At 40.8% G+C, this 15,795-nt stretch overlaps 1 long non-coding RNA gene across 1 annotated transcript in view; it reads right to left on the bottom strand.

Moving 5' to 3' along the window:
- Positions 1-15,795, bottom strand: part of LOC134482707 (uncharacterized) — a 372,018-nt gene that overhangs the window by 88,769 nt on the left and 267,454 nt on the right. The window contains exon 6 of the long non-coding RNA XR_010059159.1: positions 11,998-12,099. This is a non-coding gene — a long non-coding RNA (uncharacterized LOC134482707). The remainder of the gene's footprint in view (positions 1-11,997; positions 12,100-15,795) is intronic.

The following is a 15,795-nucleotide window of genomic DNA, read 5'->3' as shown; positions in this document are numbered from 1 at the left end:
ACACTCAAACACACATACACTCATCACACACACACACTCAAACACACATACACTCACTCACACACACACTCAAACACATATACACTCAAACACAGACTCAAACACACATACACTCACACACACACTCAAACACACATACACTCACACACACGCACTCAAACACACATACAGTCACTCACACACACACTCAAACACACATACACACACACTCAAACACATATACATTCACTCACACACACACACTCAAACACACATACACACACACTCAAACACACATACACTCACTCACACACACACACTCAAACACACATACACACACACTCAAACACACATACACTCACTCACACACACACACACTCAAACACACATACACACACACACACACCCCCCAAGTATATAAACAAGTGAAAAATACAAGGAGAGAAAGAATGAACTTGAAACTAAAGCATAGTATATCCCACAGAACCCATATTCAACGAGGCACCTAGAAAAGGAATCAAATGTATAGAGGGGGAGTAACAGCATTGGGTCCATCAGGTCAGAAAAGGGTGGAGAAGAGGTGGATACTCCAGGATAATGGAGGCAGCCAGGTGTATTCACAACATTATTTTAAAACAGCTGCTTGTTACTGGATGAGAGGTGACCACACAGTACATGGTATTCGATCGATATTTCAGTGAAATCCGTGGGAGGATAGCAAACCTAAAGCAACCATTTCCTGAAAAGGCTCTTGGGGCTTTACGAGATTATAGTATTTCTTTCACAGATAAAGGAATGGCCCTCCTCTGATGCTCAGTGAGGTCCTCAGAAGGGCATGGGGGCAGAGCTGCCATTAATCCAAAGGCTATATGACTTCCCAGTATCTTTCAGTGAGCAAACTGATTTCCCAAAAAGCACTCAATCGAGAACAAGCTAAGAAGGACCGCACGCCCATAATCCCAGCACTTGGGAGGTAGAGGCATAACAACAGATGTTTCAAAGTCAGCTCGACTACACAGCAAGATGGAGCTGAGCACCATCCATATGAGATTGTGTCTCAAAAAGAAACAAGCAAAAACCACTAGGAAGGAAGGTGATGGCTCTGCTCCCAAACCCCGTGGGAGAGAGACCTCACCGCCTGGTAAGGTGGGCAGTCCTGAGGCTGCAGAGCGGAAGAGACCACCAACACTGCCCACCCCTGCTCACATCCCTGGCCCAAGGGAAAACTGTATAAGTAAACCTGGCTCTGAGGATTCTACAAGTCCTTAATGACCGTTATCCTGTTTTGTTTTATAGAAGACACGAGCATATCATAGGCTGAAGGATGACGTTCCAGAAGAAGTAAAATTAAGGCGTTTGGAGGAACTTATTACTGTCTTCCGAGAAGAAGCTTCAAAAGTCAATGCGACCTCAGTGGGTTGTACCCAGCTGGTATTGGTTGAAGGGGTAAGGTCACATACATCTTTCTTTTTTTATTTTAAAATTTTATTTTAGCTTGGCATGGTGGCACACACCTATAATCCCAGCACTCAGAGGCAAGTAACATATAAAGGCAGACCTATCAGAATCACACCAGACTTCTCACCAGAAACTATGAAGGCCAGAAGATCCTGGACTGATGTCATACAGACCCTAAGAGAACACAAATGCCAGCCCAGGTTACTGTATCCTGCAAAACTCTCAATTAACATAGATGGAGAAACCAAGATATTCCACGACAAAACCAAATTTACACAATATCTTTCTACAAATCCAGCACTACAAAGGATAATAAATGGTAAAGCCCAACATAAGGAGGCAAGCTATACCCTAGAAGAAGCAAGAAACTAATCATCTTGAAACAAAACAAAGAGAAGAAAAGCACACAAACATAACCTCACATCCAAATATGAATATAACAGGAAGCAATAATCACTATTCCTTAATGTCTCTCAACATCAATGGTCTCAACTCCCCAATAAAAAGACATAGATTAACAAACTGGATATGCAATGAGGACCCTGCATTCTGCTGCCTACAGGAAACACACCTCAGAGACAAAGACAGACACTACCTCAGAGTGAAAGGCTGGAAAACAACTTTCCAAGCAAATGGTCAGAAGAAGCAAGCTGGAGTAGCCATTCTAATATCAAATAAAATCAATTTTCAATTAAAAGTCATCAAAAAAGATAAGGAAGGACACTTCATATTCATCAAAGGAAAAATCCACCAAGATGAACTCTCAATCCTAAATATCTATGCCCCAAATACAAGGGCACCTACATACGTAAAAGAAACCTTACTAAAGCTCAAAACACACATTGCACCTCACACAATAATAGTGGGAGATTTCAACACCCCACTCTCATCAATGGAAAGATCATGGAAACAGAAATTAAACAGAGACGTAGACAGACTAAGAGAAGTCATGAGCCAAATGGACTTAACGGATATTTATAGAACATTCTATCCTAAAGCAAAAGGATATACCTTCTTCTCAGCTCCTCATGGTACTTTCTCCAAAATTGACCATATACTTGGTCAAAAAACAGGCCTCAACAGGTACAGAAAGATAGAAATAATCCCATGCGTGCTATCAGACCACCACGGCCTAAAACTGGTCTTCAATAACAATAAGGGAAGAATGCCCACATATACGTGGAAATTGAACAATGCTCTACTCAATGATAACCTGGTCAAGGAAGAAATAAAGAAAGAAATTAAAAACTTTTTAGAATTTAATGAAAATGAAGGTACAACATACCCAAACTTATGGGACACAATGAAAGCTGTGCTAAGAGGAAAACACATAGCGCTGTATGCCTGCAGAAAGAAACAGGAAAGAGCATATGTCAGCAGCTTGACAGCACACCTAAAAGCTCTAGAACAAAAAGAAGCAAATACACCCAGGAGGAGTAGAAGGCAGGAAATAATAAAACTCAGAGCTGAAATCAACCAAGTAGAAACAAAAAGGACCATAGAAAGAATCAACAGAACCAAAAGTTGGTTCTTTGAGAAAATCTACAAGATAGATAAACCCTTAGCCAGACTAACGAGAGGACCCAGAGAGTGTGTCCAAATTAACAAAATCAGAAATGAAAAGGGAGACATAACTACAGATTCAGAGGAAATTCAAAAAATCATCAGATCTTACTATAAAAGCCTATATTGAACAAAACTTGAAAATCTACAGGAAATGGACAATTTCCTAAACAAATACCAGGTACCAAAGTTAAATCAGGAACAGATAAACCAGTTAAACAACCCCATAACTCCTAAGGAAATAGAAGCAGTCATTAAAGGTCTCCCAACCAAAAAGAGCCCAGGTCCAGACGGGTTTAGTGCAGAATTCTATCAAACCTTCATAGAAGACCTCATACCAATATTATCCAAACTATTCCACAAAATTGAAACAGATGGATCACTCCCGAATTCCTTCTATGAAGCCACAATTACTCTTATACCTAAACCACACAAAGACCCAACAAAGAAAGAGAACTTCAGACCAATTTCCCTTATGAATATCGACGCAAAAATACTCAATAAGATTCTGGCAAACCGAATCCAAGAGTACATCAAAACAATCATCCACCATGATCAAGTAGGCTTCATCCCAGGCATGCAGGGATGGTTTAATATACGGAAAACCATCAACGTGATCCATTATATAAACAATCTGAAAGAACAAAACCACATGATCATTTCATTAGATGCTGAGAAAGCATTTGACAAAATTCAACACCCCTTCATGATAAAAGTCCTGGAAAGAATAGGAATTCAAGGCCCATACCTAAACATAGTAAAAGCCATATACAGCAAAGCAGTTGCTAACATGAAACTAAATGGAGAGAAACTTGAAGCAATCCCACTAAAATCAGGGACTAAACAAGGCTGCCCACTCTCTCCCTACTTATTCAATATAGTTCTTGAAGTTCTAGCCAGAGCAATCAGACAACAAAAGGAGGTCAAGGGGATACAGATCGGAAAAGAAGAAGTCAAAATATCACTATTTGCAGATGATATGATAGTTTATTTAAGTGATCCCAAAAGTTCCACCACAGAACTACTAAAGCTGATAAACAACTTCAGCAAAGTGGCTGGGTATAAAATTAACTCAAATAAATCAGTAGCCTTCCTCTACACAAAAGAGAAACAAGCCGAGAAAGAAATTAGGGAAACGACACCCTTCATAATAGACCCAAATAATATAAAGTACCTCGGTGTCACTTTAACCAAGCAAGTAAAAGATCTGTGCAATAAGAACTTCAAGACACTGAAGAAAGAAATTGAAGAAGACCTCAGAAGATGGAAAGATCTCCCATGCTCATGGATTGGCAGGATTAATATAGTAAAAATGGCCATTTTACCTAAAGCGATCTACAGATTCAATGCAATCCCCATCAAAATACCAATCCAATTCTTCAAAGAGTTAGACAGAACAATTTGCAAATTCATCTGGAATAACAAAAAACCCAGGATAGCTAAAGCTATCCTCAACAATAAAAGGACTTCAGGGGGAATCACTATCCCTGAACTCAAGCAGTATTACAGAGCAATAGTGCTAAAAACTGCATGGTATTGGTACAGAGACAGACAGATAGACCAATGGAATAGAATTGAAGACCCAGAAATGAACCCACACACCTATGGTCACTTGATTGTTGACAAAGGAGCCAAAACCATCCAATGGAAAAAAGATAGCATTTTCAGCAAATGGTGCTGGTTCAACTGGCGGTCAACATGTAAAAGAATGCAGATTGATCCATGCTTATCACCCTGTACAAAGCTTAAGTCCAAGTGGATCAAGGACCTCCACATCAAACCTGATACACTCAGACTAATAGAAGAAAAACTAGGGAAGCATCTGGAACACATGGGCACTGGAAAAAATTTCCTGAACAAAACACCAATGGCTTATGCTCTAAGATCAAGAATCGACAAATGGGATCTCATAAAACTGCAAAGCTTCTGTAAGGCAAAGGACACTGTGGTTAGGACAAAACGGCAACCAACAGATTGGGAAAAGATCTTTACCAATCCTACAACAGATAGAGGCCTTATATCCAAAATATACAAAGAACTCAAGAAGTTAGACCGAAGGGAGACAAATAACCCTATTAAAAAATGGGGTTCAGAGCTAAACAATGAATTCACAGCTGAGGAATGCCGAATGGCTGAGAAACACCTAAAGAAATGTTCAACATCTTTAGTCATAAGGGAAATGCAAATCAAAACAACCCTGAGATTTCACCTCACACCAGTGAGAATGGCTAAGATCAAAAACTCAGGTGACAACAGATGCTGGCAAGGATGCGGAGAAAGAGGAACACTCCTCCATTGTTGGTGGGATTGCAGACTGGTACAACCATTCTGGAAATCAGTCTGGAGGTTCCTCAGAAAATTGGACACTGAACTGCCTGAGGATCCAGCTATACCTCTCTTGGGCATATACCCAAAAGATGCCCCAACATATAAAAAAGACACGTGCTCCACTATGTTCATTGCAGCCTTATTTATAATAGCCAGAAGCTGGAAAGAACCCAGATGCCCTTCAACAGAGGAATGGATACAGAAAATGTGGTACATCTACACAATGGAATATTACTCAGCTATCAAAAACAACGGCTTTATGAAATTTGTAGGCAAATGGTTGGAACTGGAAAATATCATCCTGAGTGAGCTAACCCAATCACAGAAAGACATACATGGTATGCACTCACTGATTAGTGGCTATTAGCCCAAATACTTGAATTACCCTAGATGCCTAGAACACATGAAACTCAAGACGGATGATCAAAATGTGAATGCTTCACTCCTTCTCTAAAAGGGGAACAAGAATACCCTTGGCAGGGAATAGAGAGGCAAAGATTAAAACAGAGACTGAAGGAACACCCATTTAGAGCCTGCCCCACATGTGGCCCATACATATACAGCCACCCAATTAGACAAGATGGATGAAGCAAAGAAGTGCAGACCAACAGGAGCCGGATGTAGATGTCTCCTGAGAGACACAGCCAGAATACAGCAAATACAGAGGCGAATGCCAGCAGCAAACCACTGAACTGAGAATAGGACCCCAGTTGAAGGAATCAGAGAAAGAACTGGAAGAGCTTGAAGGGGCTCGAGACCCCATAGGTACAACAATGCCAAGCAACCAGAGCTTCCAGGGACTAAGCCACTACCTAAAGACTATACATGGACTGACCCTGGACTCTGACCTCATAGGTAGCAATGAATATCCTAGTAAGAGCACCAGTGGAAGGGGAAGCCCTGGGTCCTGCTAAGACTGAACCCCCAGTGAACTAGACTGTTGGGGGGAGGGTGGCAATGGGGGGAGGGTTGGGAGGGGAACACCCATAAGGAAGGGGGGGGATGTTTGCCCGGAAACCAAAGAATTATTATTAAGTATTAAATAAATTTAAAAAAAGAAAAAAGAAAAAAAAAAAAAAAGGAAGGTGATGGAGGTCATCCCGACTGAGTGCAAAGCACTGCGCTCAAGCACCAGCAGTCATTTTCTTTACTAAATCCAAGCATGGTAGTAACATGGACTTGTTATTACCATTCAAGAGGTATTAGTAAAAGGATCTCAACTTTAAGAGCATCTTAGGTGATAGAATCAATAAATCAATACAAACAAAATACAAATTAAAAAGAAAAAGTGGGCAGGGCAGGTTTCAGAAGTTTAAGTGAAGGATATCATCATCGTGCCTTTGATTACTGTACTCAGGATAACATAGATAAAGTTTGATGCAAGTGAACACTCATGCCTATAATCCCAGCTTTTGTGAAGCAGAGGCAAGAGGACTGCTACAAGTCCAAGGTCATTCTGTTCTATACAGTAATTCCCATGACACCCTGAGCAACATGGTGGGAGCATCTCAATCAACAAAAAGGGGAAAAGACAGTTTCAGGGGAAACTGGGCAAGTGAAGGGGTAGGGTATGTGGGTAATGTTTATATCTACTTAAAACTGATATTAATTTAAAAGTAGATTTTTTTTCTTTCAAATAGGAATGGACTTTTAGAAAGGTTGTATAATACCTGTTTTCTTTGGATAGGCTGGTGAATGTTTGAATGCAGGGGTGTGTGTGTGTGTGTGTGTGTGTGTGTGTGTGTGTGTGTGCGCGCGCGCGTGCACGCGTGCACACGCATGGACATGTTTGTATATATATATCTTAAAAATAATTCTCAGTTACTTGTATGGACTAAATACCACAAGTAAAATAATACTGGTTCCTTGCCATTCTTACCCAGTTTCAATAGACTTTTTATCAAGTATATAGTATCAAAAAAAAAAAGTATATAGTATCACAGGGTATCGTACTGTATCTTCTATATAAAGTAACATGTTAAAATGTTCTCACAATTTTATTAGCATATTTATATATAACCAAAAATATATAGCTGCCAGTTATATCTAAGCTCAAGATGAATAGAATGAAATACATAGCCGATTTGAATGAATATTTCATAAGAATGCTCATATTTACTGTAAGTTATTGAGCTATTTTTTTTTCAAGTATTGAAAGAGAACAATTGTTAAACCACTACCATTTGTTCAATGCCACATGCCATTAAATGTATTGATATGAAAACTCTAAGCACGGAAAAACAACATATCTATTTTATCTATGAAGAAACATAGACCCTGAAGCACTAATTTGCCAAATTGACACAACGCTGCTGAACTTTGCCACTGTGTTAAAAGCATCCACAGCCTCCCTTACCAGTCAGACCAGAAGGCTAACATAACCATTCTATGCATATTTGCACATTATTTTTTTTAAGTATTCATTCCTGGCTCCTATTTAAAGCTAACGTTTGTTACCAAAGCTGAAGGAAAATCTGAGAGGAATGAGGGAAATGTGAGCGGCATTCCAGGCAGCAATACAGGCGTGCTCAAGTGTGAAACAGGAGTAGAACATCTGCCAAGTTCATCTTGGCCCCGCCCGGTACTATCTCACTGATCTGGGTCCAACTTCCATTTGCTTCTCTCCATCTCTCCCTCCCCCGCTTCCTCTCTCTTCCAGGAGCATGTGAAACCGGAGGAAAGAGACTGGAGACACTTCAGAGAAGCCACGGAAAACACCACAGAGTAAGGGAAGGGCTCGCTAATCTAATCATAGCTTCATTCCATATAGGAAAAAATTTGAAGACAAACCTTCAGAGGAGTAAAAATAACAGGGAGAAAAGTATCCGAATGCTGATGCTAAGATCAAATATTTTGGGGAAGAATCACTCAAAAGAACTAATTTGAATATGTCATCGAATCCATATTTATACACATTATAATTTAATATGAGTCAACTCTGGAGTTGGATGTACTTTCTAATTCAGCGTTATATTTAAGGTCTCTAATTATGTTTGATTCAGCACCCAGCTTTGTTCTGCAGTACCAGTCCCTATCTGTTCAGCTCTGATGCTAATCAATTGTCTCCTACGTCTTTAACAAAACTGTCTGCACTCAGCAGAATTTCTCAAATCCACAGACTTTATTCACGACCCTGACCATGCCACATCTAAAAACTTCTGAGTCTAGTGTATGTAACTGGCATTATTGTAGAAAAGGAACAGATAGTTCTCATTTAGCCTTGCTTTAAAAAATCAAATAGGATATCCTGGGTGTTCATGATTAGATGGACCCATAAGGAGAATGTGTTATCATATGTTATTTGCAAGAAAAATGGATGGAATTAGAAGATTGTGATATAAAAGGCACTAAGCTAGACATGTAAAGTCAAATACTACATGCTTCACATGCATACATACACACTCATACACACACAAACAAAACACACCCCTATACATGTGACTTGGAACTGGAAAGGTAACTTCATTGGGGAAGAGAAGAAAAAGGATAAAATGCAGGAGAAAGATAAAGGGATGAGCAGTGGGGAAGTGAATATGGTCAGAGCGTGTGATAGAATCCATGGAAATCATTGTTACAAACCCCAGGACTTGGCACAACAACGCTATACTAATGAAAATACTATAGTAATGATGGTTGCTGGTTTCTTCTTTTTAATGTCACTCAGGCTCTTTTTTTAAAACAACATCTGGTGAACTTAGAAACAGCACAGCAGTAGAGAAAAATATCATACCCTAGAAGTCAAACACACAGGCCACACATTCAGTGTCCACCCCTAACAGAAGGTATCCTCTGAACGATGCATTGAACTGAAGGATCCTGTCATTCTGCTGCCCCAGGGCTCAAGTGGAAATGGAATCTCTGAAGGCTGGACCTACAGGCTCCCCAAATATCTAAAGGGGGAAGAATGGGACCGAAATAACTGCATGAGACATTGTGCTAATGTGGTAGATGCCACAGGAAATATTTTAGTACCCTCTTCAACAGATTCACACCCTGATAGAGAAGATAAAGTTAACAGACAATTATAATTCAGTGCTATGAGAGACATCACAAGGATAAGCACACGGTGTAAGGGTAGCATATGGGAGAGGGAGAGTCAGGGTGGCCAGTAGTGCTCCCTAGAGGAAATGACCCCACCCTCCAAGGCACACATACTCATAGCCACTAGGGTGAACAAAACAATGACAGGCACCTACATGTGCTGGGAGGGCAGAGACAAAGCCGATCCCCCATACATCAACAGTGGGAAAATTAGCTGGTAAGACCTTAGGGAGAAGGTTTTACACAGCTGTAGAGATATGCCAATCAATAAAATACTTGCTTTACAAATATGAGGACCTAGATTTAATGCTCAGAATGCAAGTAGAAAGCTGCGTATTGTGGTATACATGTGTAATCCCAGCCCTAGGAAAGCAGGGACAAGCAGATGCTTTTGGTTCCTGGGCCAGTCAGTTTAGCCTAACATAGTGGTTCTCAAACTATGGGTCCCGATGCCTTTGGCAAACCTCCAACAATATTTACATTTCAATTCATAATGGTAGCAAAATTAACATTATAAAGTAGCAACAAAAATAATTTTCTGGTTGAGGAACTGTATTAAAGGGTTGCAGCGTTAGGAAGGTTGAGAGCCACTGAAAGAGACTATCTTAACAACAAAGTTGATAGCACCTGAAAAAGACACTCAACTATGGCCTACACGTATGCATGCATACACACACACAATGAAAAAAATGGTCTGATAGCATCTCAAACTATTTAGCATAGAATGACCCTATCAGCTAATGACATTTAGGTACACACAAATATGCACAAGAATGTTCGTAGCAGTATATTAAAATGGTTTTAAAGTAGGGGCATCTCAAGTACTCCTCAATTGATAAAAAGACCCCCAAAATCCAAAAGAAACCAGTGTCACACTCCAAAATAGGTCACCCACTAAGGAAGGAAGGAAGTACCTACAATGCTGCAACAGACAGACAGGAACGAGCTTGGAAATCACATGCTGTCTAACACAGACACAAAGGTCACAAATCATGTGATTCCTGCTTCTATGAATTCTAAAGGAGAGAAAAGCTAGTGAATGATTTAGACATGGGGGGAAGATAGGTAGGAAGAGTAAGCATCAACAGATACATCATTTCTCTTTGGGGAGATGGGAAACATTCTAATGATCTTCATAGAACCTTTATAAATATCCTGAGACCTGCTGAACTCAAACCTTCAAAAGCATGAGGAATCTGAGTTTAGCTTAGTGGTAAAGTACTTGTCGAGCATGAATAGGACCCCGGGTTCAATCAAGCATCATGCGAGAAAGATAAAATTGTAAGGAATATGAATTTTCTCTTAAATCATCAAAGGAAGGAATGCTTTAGCAGGCAAAAAAAAAAAAAAGCATAATTAGCAAGAGAGGAAGAAAGAAAACTACCCAGGCTAGTGAGTGACAAAGAGGAAGGGGAGGGTTGGCAAGGTGACTTGGCAGGTAAAGGAACTTGGTGGCAAGTCAGAGGATCTGAGTCTGATCACCAAGGCCCACATAGCAGAAGACAAAAACAGAATCCTTCAGGTATTCCTCTGACCTTCATATGCACACAGTGGCACATGCATGCCTATACTTATATACATACATATGTACATACACATATACATACATATATATACACATACATACAGACATACATATATACACGTACATACACACATGCATACATATGTACCCACATGCATAAATACATATATACAAAGAAACATACATGCATACATAAATAATTTGATGGTTTTATTTTAAAAAGCAAAAGAGGAAAGGAATGAAGGAGTCAAAGCATGGGACCTGAGATGTATCTACTTGCTAATGGTGACAAAGGCCATGTAAGAGTTCTGGACACCTCTGCGAGCATGGGAGGAGAGGGTAAGGAAGGGGCGAGCTATGGCTGCTCTTCTGGCTGGCTGGGTGACCTGACAAGGAACAGTAGACAGCCTTAGCTGAATGCAGGAAGTTAGTAACAATCCCCGGGAAGAAAAGGAGAGGGGAAAAGTGGGAAATAAAACACACTTGGAAATTCCTCACTTCCACCTTTACAAAAATAGTTTCCATGTCAAACAGTGGAGAACAATGCGCATGGGCTGTCTGAGAAGGGAGCCCTGCCCATCCAGTCCCTTGGATCCTTGAATTCTTATGGTGTGTGCAAATCTACATTCACTTCCTGTTGCCTTTTAAAGCAATGTTTACATTTTTCAATGTTTTCTTATAGTTTATCAGCTGCTTCAGTCCTGCAGGGCTTACCTCTTAGCTTCTTTCCTTCTATTTTATAATATGGCAAGCACTGGAAACATCATAAGTGAATATGAAGACACTTATGAGGATCTCAGCAATATTAAAGATAAATAGTTCACTATATTCATTGTAACATATAAATTTCTACCCATTTCTGTCAATTTGTATTTTACAATGATCTTTATCAACATGATAGCCAGACTTCCGGCTGGGTTTTAGCTCAGTTGTAAACCACCTGCTTATCAGTCAGGTGGCCGTGGATCTGACATTCAGCAACTATACAAGTGCATCCAAAATAAATCTATTTGGTGAGTTGTATATTACAAAGCACACACATTTTTATTTCCAAGCACCAGAAACTATTGACTCATATTTAGATAAGCAGAGTAAGCTTTCACCTTCAGCTGCAGATTCCAAGTCTGAGGGCGAGCATGTCAAAGCGTCTGCATCCTCAGGTAGAGCTCAGCAAATACTGGGAGGACTCCCGCAGACGGTTCCACCTGTGGGGAGAAAAGGCCACTGTTTTATTATTGCCTGGGGTGGGGCCAGCATCTCAGAATTACACCTGAATTGTGTAGGAAACAGTAGTGCACCACATATATACATTAACCATTTGTAGCTTTGGCCAGTATAGTAAGACAGAAGTCTTAAAGGAATTCATAATTTAATTGTCTTACTTGTGATCTTTAGTGTGCTTAACTACACATGGCTGAGCTGTGTGTGTGTGTGTGTGTGTGTGTGTGTGTGTGTGTGTGTGTATGTGTGTGTGTGTGTGTACCATTTGTCCAGCACTTCAATACTTTCAGGCAGGAGTTCTTGGATGAGTATTCTATGGGTAAGAATCCAAGAGTACACCAGGACTTTACAATGTGACTTCTACACATCAGACATAGCTAATATTTCCAAGACTTGTGTGGAACAGATCTCTTTCACATAGAACTTCATTTAGTCCTTATCCCAATGCCACACCTGTAATCCGAGCAGTTAAAAGGCTGAAGTAGGACTGCAAGTTCAAGGCCAGCCTAGGCTACCTCAACAGACCTCCTCTAAAATGAAGAAAGTAAAAGATAATAGGAGAAGGCATGACCAATGACAGTGGGGAAATGATTATACCCAGGGATTCTGGTGATTTCTGACTCACTCTGCATGTGCACCTTGACATCGTTTGCAACACTAAACATGTGAGGAAATCCTAAAACCAAAGGGCAATGAAGAATTGTTAAGTGGTTTATTCTCGTTCTGTGCACTTTTCAAAAAATGTAAATGTAGCCTTAGATTTAGAAGACTATCTAGTTACAGTTATAGAGTCAAGGCCGATGCAATATGGAGAGGAAACACAGTTTAGACAGAGCGTCAGCTATGGGGTACATGTTGGGATGTCCCTGAAATTCTCCGATGCCAGGGCTTCTGATGTCTGAGTTCTGTAACCGTGGGTACAATGATTGCTGATTGAAGAGACTCTGGCCAGCTTGAGCATGGTGAGCAAGGTGGACATAGTAAGCATGGCGAGTACCGTGGGCATGGCAAGCACGGTAGGCATAGTGGGCCTGACCCTGGCAGGCTTTGCCCTCCCATATTCCTTCTGCCTTGCCAAAAACCCACTAGATTCCTAAAGCTAGCCATCAAGGTCCATTCGCTTACTTGGCCTCCTGAGGCTGACTGCCAAGGTCCAGCTATCAAAGTAGTGAAGTCCAGCAATCAGAAGCCCCCTTTGGATCATGTAATTGACATGCCCAATAAAAATTAAACGCCTCACACGGGATTTCTCATGTTACCTTTATAAACCGCCACTTGCCTATGGGTCACGTGTGTCTTCTCTCTATCCAGAAGTAGTCCTTTGTTCCAGTCTGGAACAAATATCCCTTACCCTTCTCCCTTCCCCCATCTCGCTCTTCCTCTATCCCGTGTCTTTGTCCCTTATCCCTGCCTTCTGTTCATCTAGGGAAAATAAATGTACTTAATGATGAGAACTTGGTCTTGCGGTGTCTTGAGCTAGTTGTGAGGTTCCCTACACTGATGATTGTGAAGCTCTACATTACTAAAGAAAGAAAATACATCTTCCAAATTCTCCTCTCTCTAGTTAGTCCTTCACAGCTCATTCTTGTAGGCTCTGGTTGAAACCTCACCTCCCGCTGCCAATTGGTGTCTCCTTTCATTTTATACTTTGTTAATGCTCATGTATCCTTGACAACTCAGCATTTATTAGGATGACAGAGAATTCAATTTGTCTCTGCATATCATCCAAAGAAAGGAGCAGAGAATTAATAAAACTGCCTAACACTCTATACAAATGAAATGTGACTTGACTGGAAGGTCCCTGGGGACAGAACTGACTGAAAAGTCAGAAACATGATGATGGAATGATAGCGCTCCCCCTGATGCCCCCCCCCCAAAAAACCCATAGAACCTGAGACTAGCCCTTTTACCTGTGTAGAACTCTACAGGCAAGCATTACAACATTGAAGAAAGAAATGAAGAAGACAGCAGAAGAAAAATGACATCCCATTCAGCAAGCCTGGTAGAATAGTGTTATGAAAATGGTGGTGCTACTGAACACAGCCTCCAGAGTGGTGCTGTCACCAAGCCATTCTTCACAAAACTGGAGAAGCAACACAGAATGTGGATGCGCAGGAGACACTCAGGTGATCCTGAGCACGATTAGCTCTATTTCCTGTCATTGTGTTCATCTCTTTCTTCAGTGTTTGAAAGCTTTGCAAAACTTAGATGCATCTTAGATTCATCTAAAGATGAATGGGGATATCTCTGGACTCTCTGTTCCACCTTACTGGTCTCTGTTTCTGGCTCTGCACCAGTATTGTTTGTACAAGTGTAAAGCTTGAAATTAGGTCTTGTGAGACACCTCCTTGCCTCTTCCTTCCCAGTGCAGAGATTAAAGGCTTAAACCAGCATGCCCAGGCTCTAGGAGATGCTGCCATTAGCTTCAATCCTCTAAACAATCCTTACAAGCAGCAGGGAATGAGAGCAGCTTGAAGTCTGTTACAGTCATTGCTGTGGACTAGATACATGTCTGTTCAAAACTCAAAGGTAGAAACTCTACCCCATAGATGTGCCGGTATGGGGGGGGAGGGAAGGGGGGGTTGGGAAGTAATTAAGTCATGAAGGCTCTGTCCTCATGCAAAGAACTAATGCCAAGGGCCTCCCTCTCTCACACAACCATGTTCCAATAAAAGAGGTTGGCAGTGTACAAACCATGTCTAGCAAAGGTAGACCATGTTATAGCATCAATTTAGACTCCTGGGCTCCAGAAGACTGAAATATAAAGGTCTCTTGTCCCAAGTCTAGGGCACTTTGTCATAGCTTCCTAAGCTGACTCCAACATAATCAAGTGCACTGCTTATTTGCAAGGAACACTAAGGCATCTTTAAGCATCTGTTCTTTTGTACTGCACCTCAGTTAATCACTAAGGAGAATCCCAGTTTCTAGCTCATACAAATTCCCTAACCCAACCAACTCCCAAGCTGCCAACTAAAACCTCTAATTGCTAGGCAATTCCCAAACCCCTCCTCTAACCCCTAAGAAACTCCACCAAGACCTCACCCCCAGGATATTGAAGATGGTCCATTTAGTCAAACATCATGGAATGAAAGGTAAGACTCATCATATTATACTTGGCCTCACAGAAACTAACTAGGAATGAAATTTCAGAGTGGAATAGAAACAAAATAAAGAGAAAAACAAAAACAACAATATCAACAAAACCAAAACAAAACAAACAAAAAACCAAGCAGACAAATAAAAAACCAAATCAAATAATTGTGTGAAAAGGGAATAGTAGATAATCTATCCTTCTAAAATCATGGTTCCTGGTTCCTGGTAACCAAGCTGTGCACTTAAAAGTTTCATGTTTAAAATGCTTTCTTTCCCCTTTCCTCAGTTTTGTGTGTGTGTGTGTGTGTGTGTGTGTGTGTGTGTGTGTGTGTGTAGGGGGGGGTATGTGTATGTGGGACTGTGTGTGTGCAGGTACACATGCACACAGTCCTATACCTCTACTGTCAATCATTCAATGAATTACCAGGTGCACTGTGGCTTTCTCCTTAGAAAAGAAAGACAGGGGCTGGGGATTTAGCTCAGTGGTAGAGCGCTTACCTAGGAAGTGCAAGGCCCTGGGTTCGGTCCCCAGCTCCGAAAAAAAGAACAAAAAAAAAAAAAAAAAAAAAAAAGAAAGACAAAGCTAT

Source organism: Rattus norvegicus, chromosome 17 (genome assembly GCF_036323735.1).
Source record: "Rattus norvegicus strain BN/NHsdMcwi chromosome 17, GRCr8, whole genome shotgun sequence".
NCBI classification, from domain to species: domain Eukaryota; kingdom Metazoa; phylum Chordata; class Mammalia; order Rodentia; family Muridae; genus Rattus; species Rattus norvegicus.
Note: the sequence above shows the minus strand (reverse complement) of the source record. Positions and strands in the feature narration are given on the sequence as shown.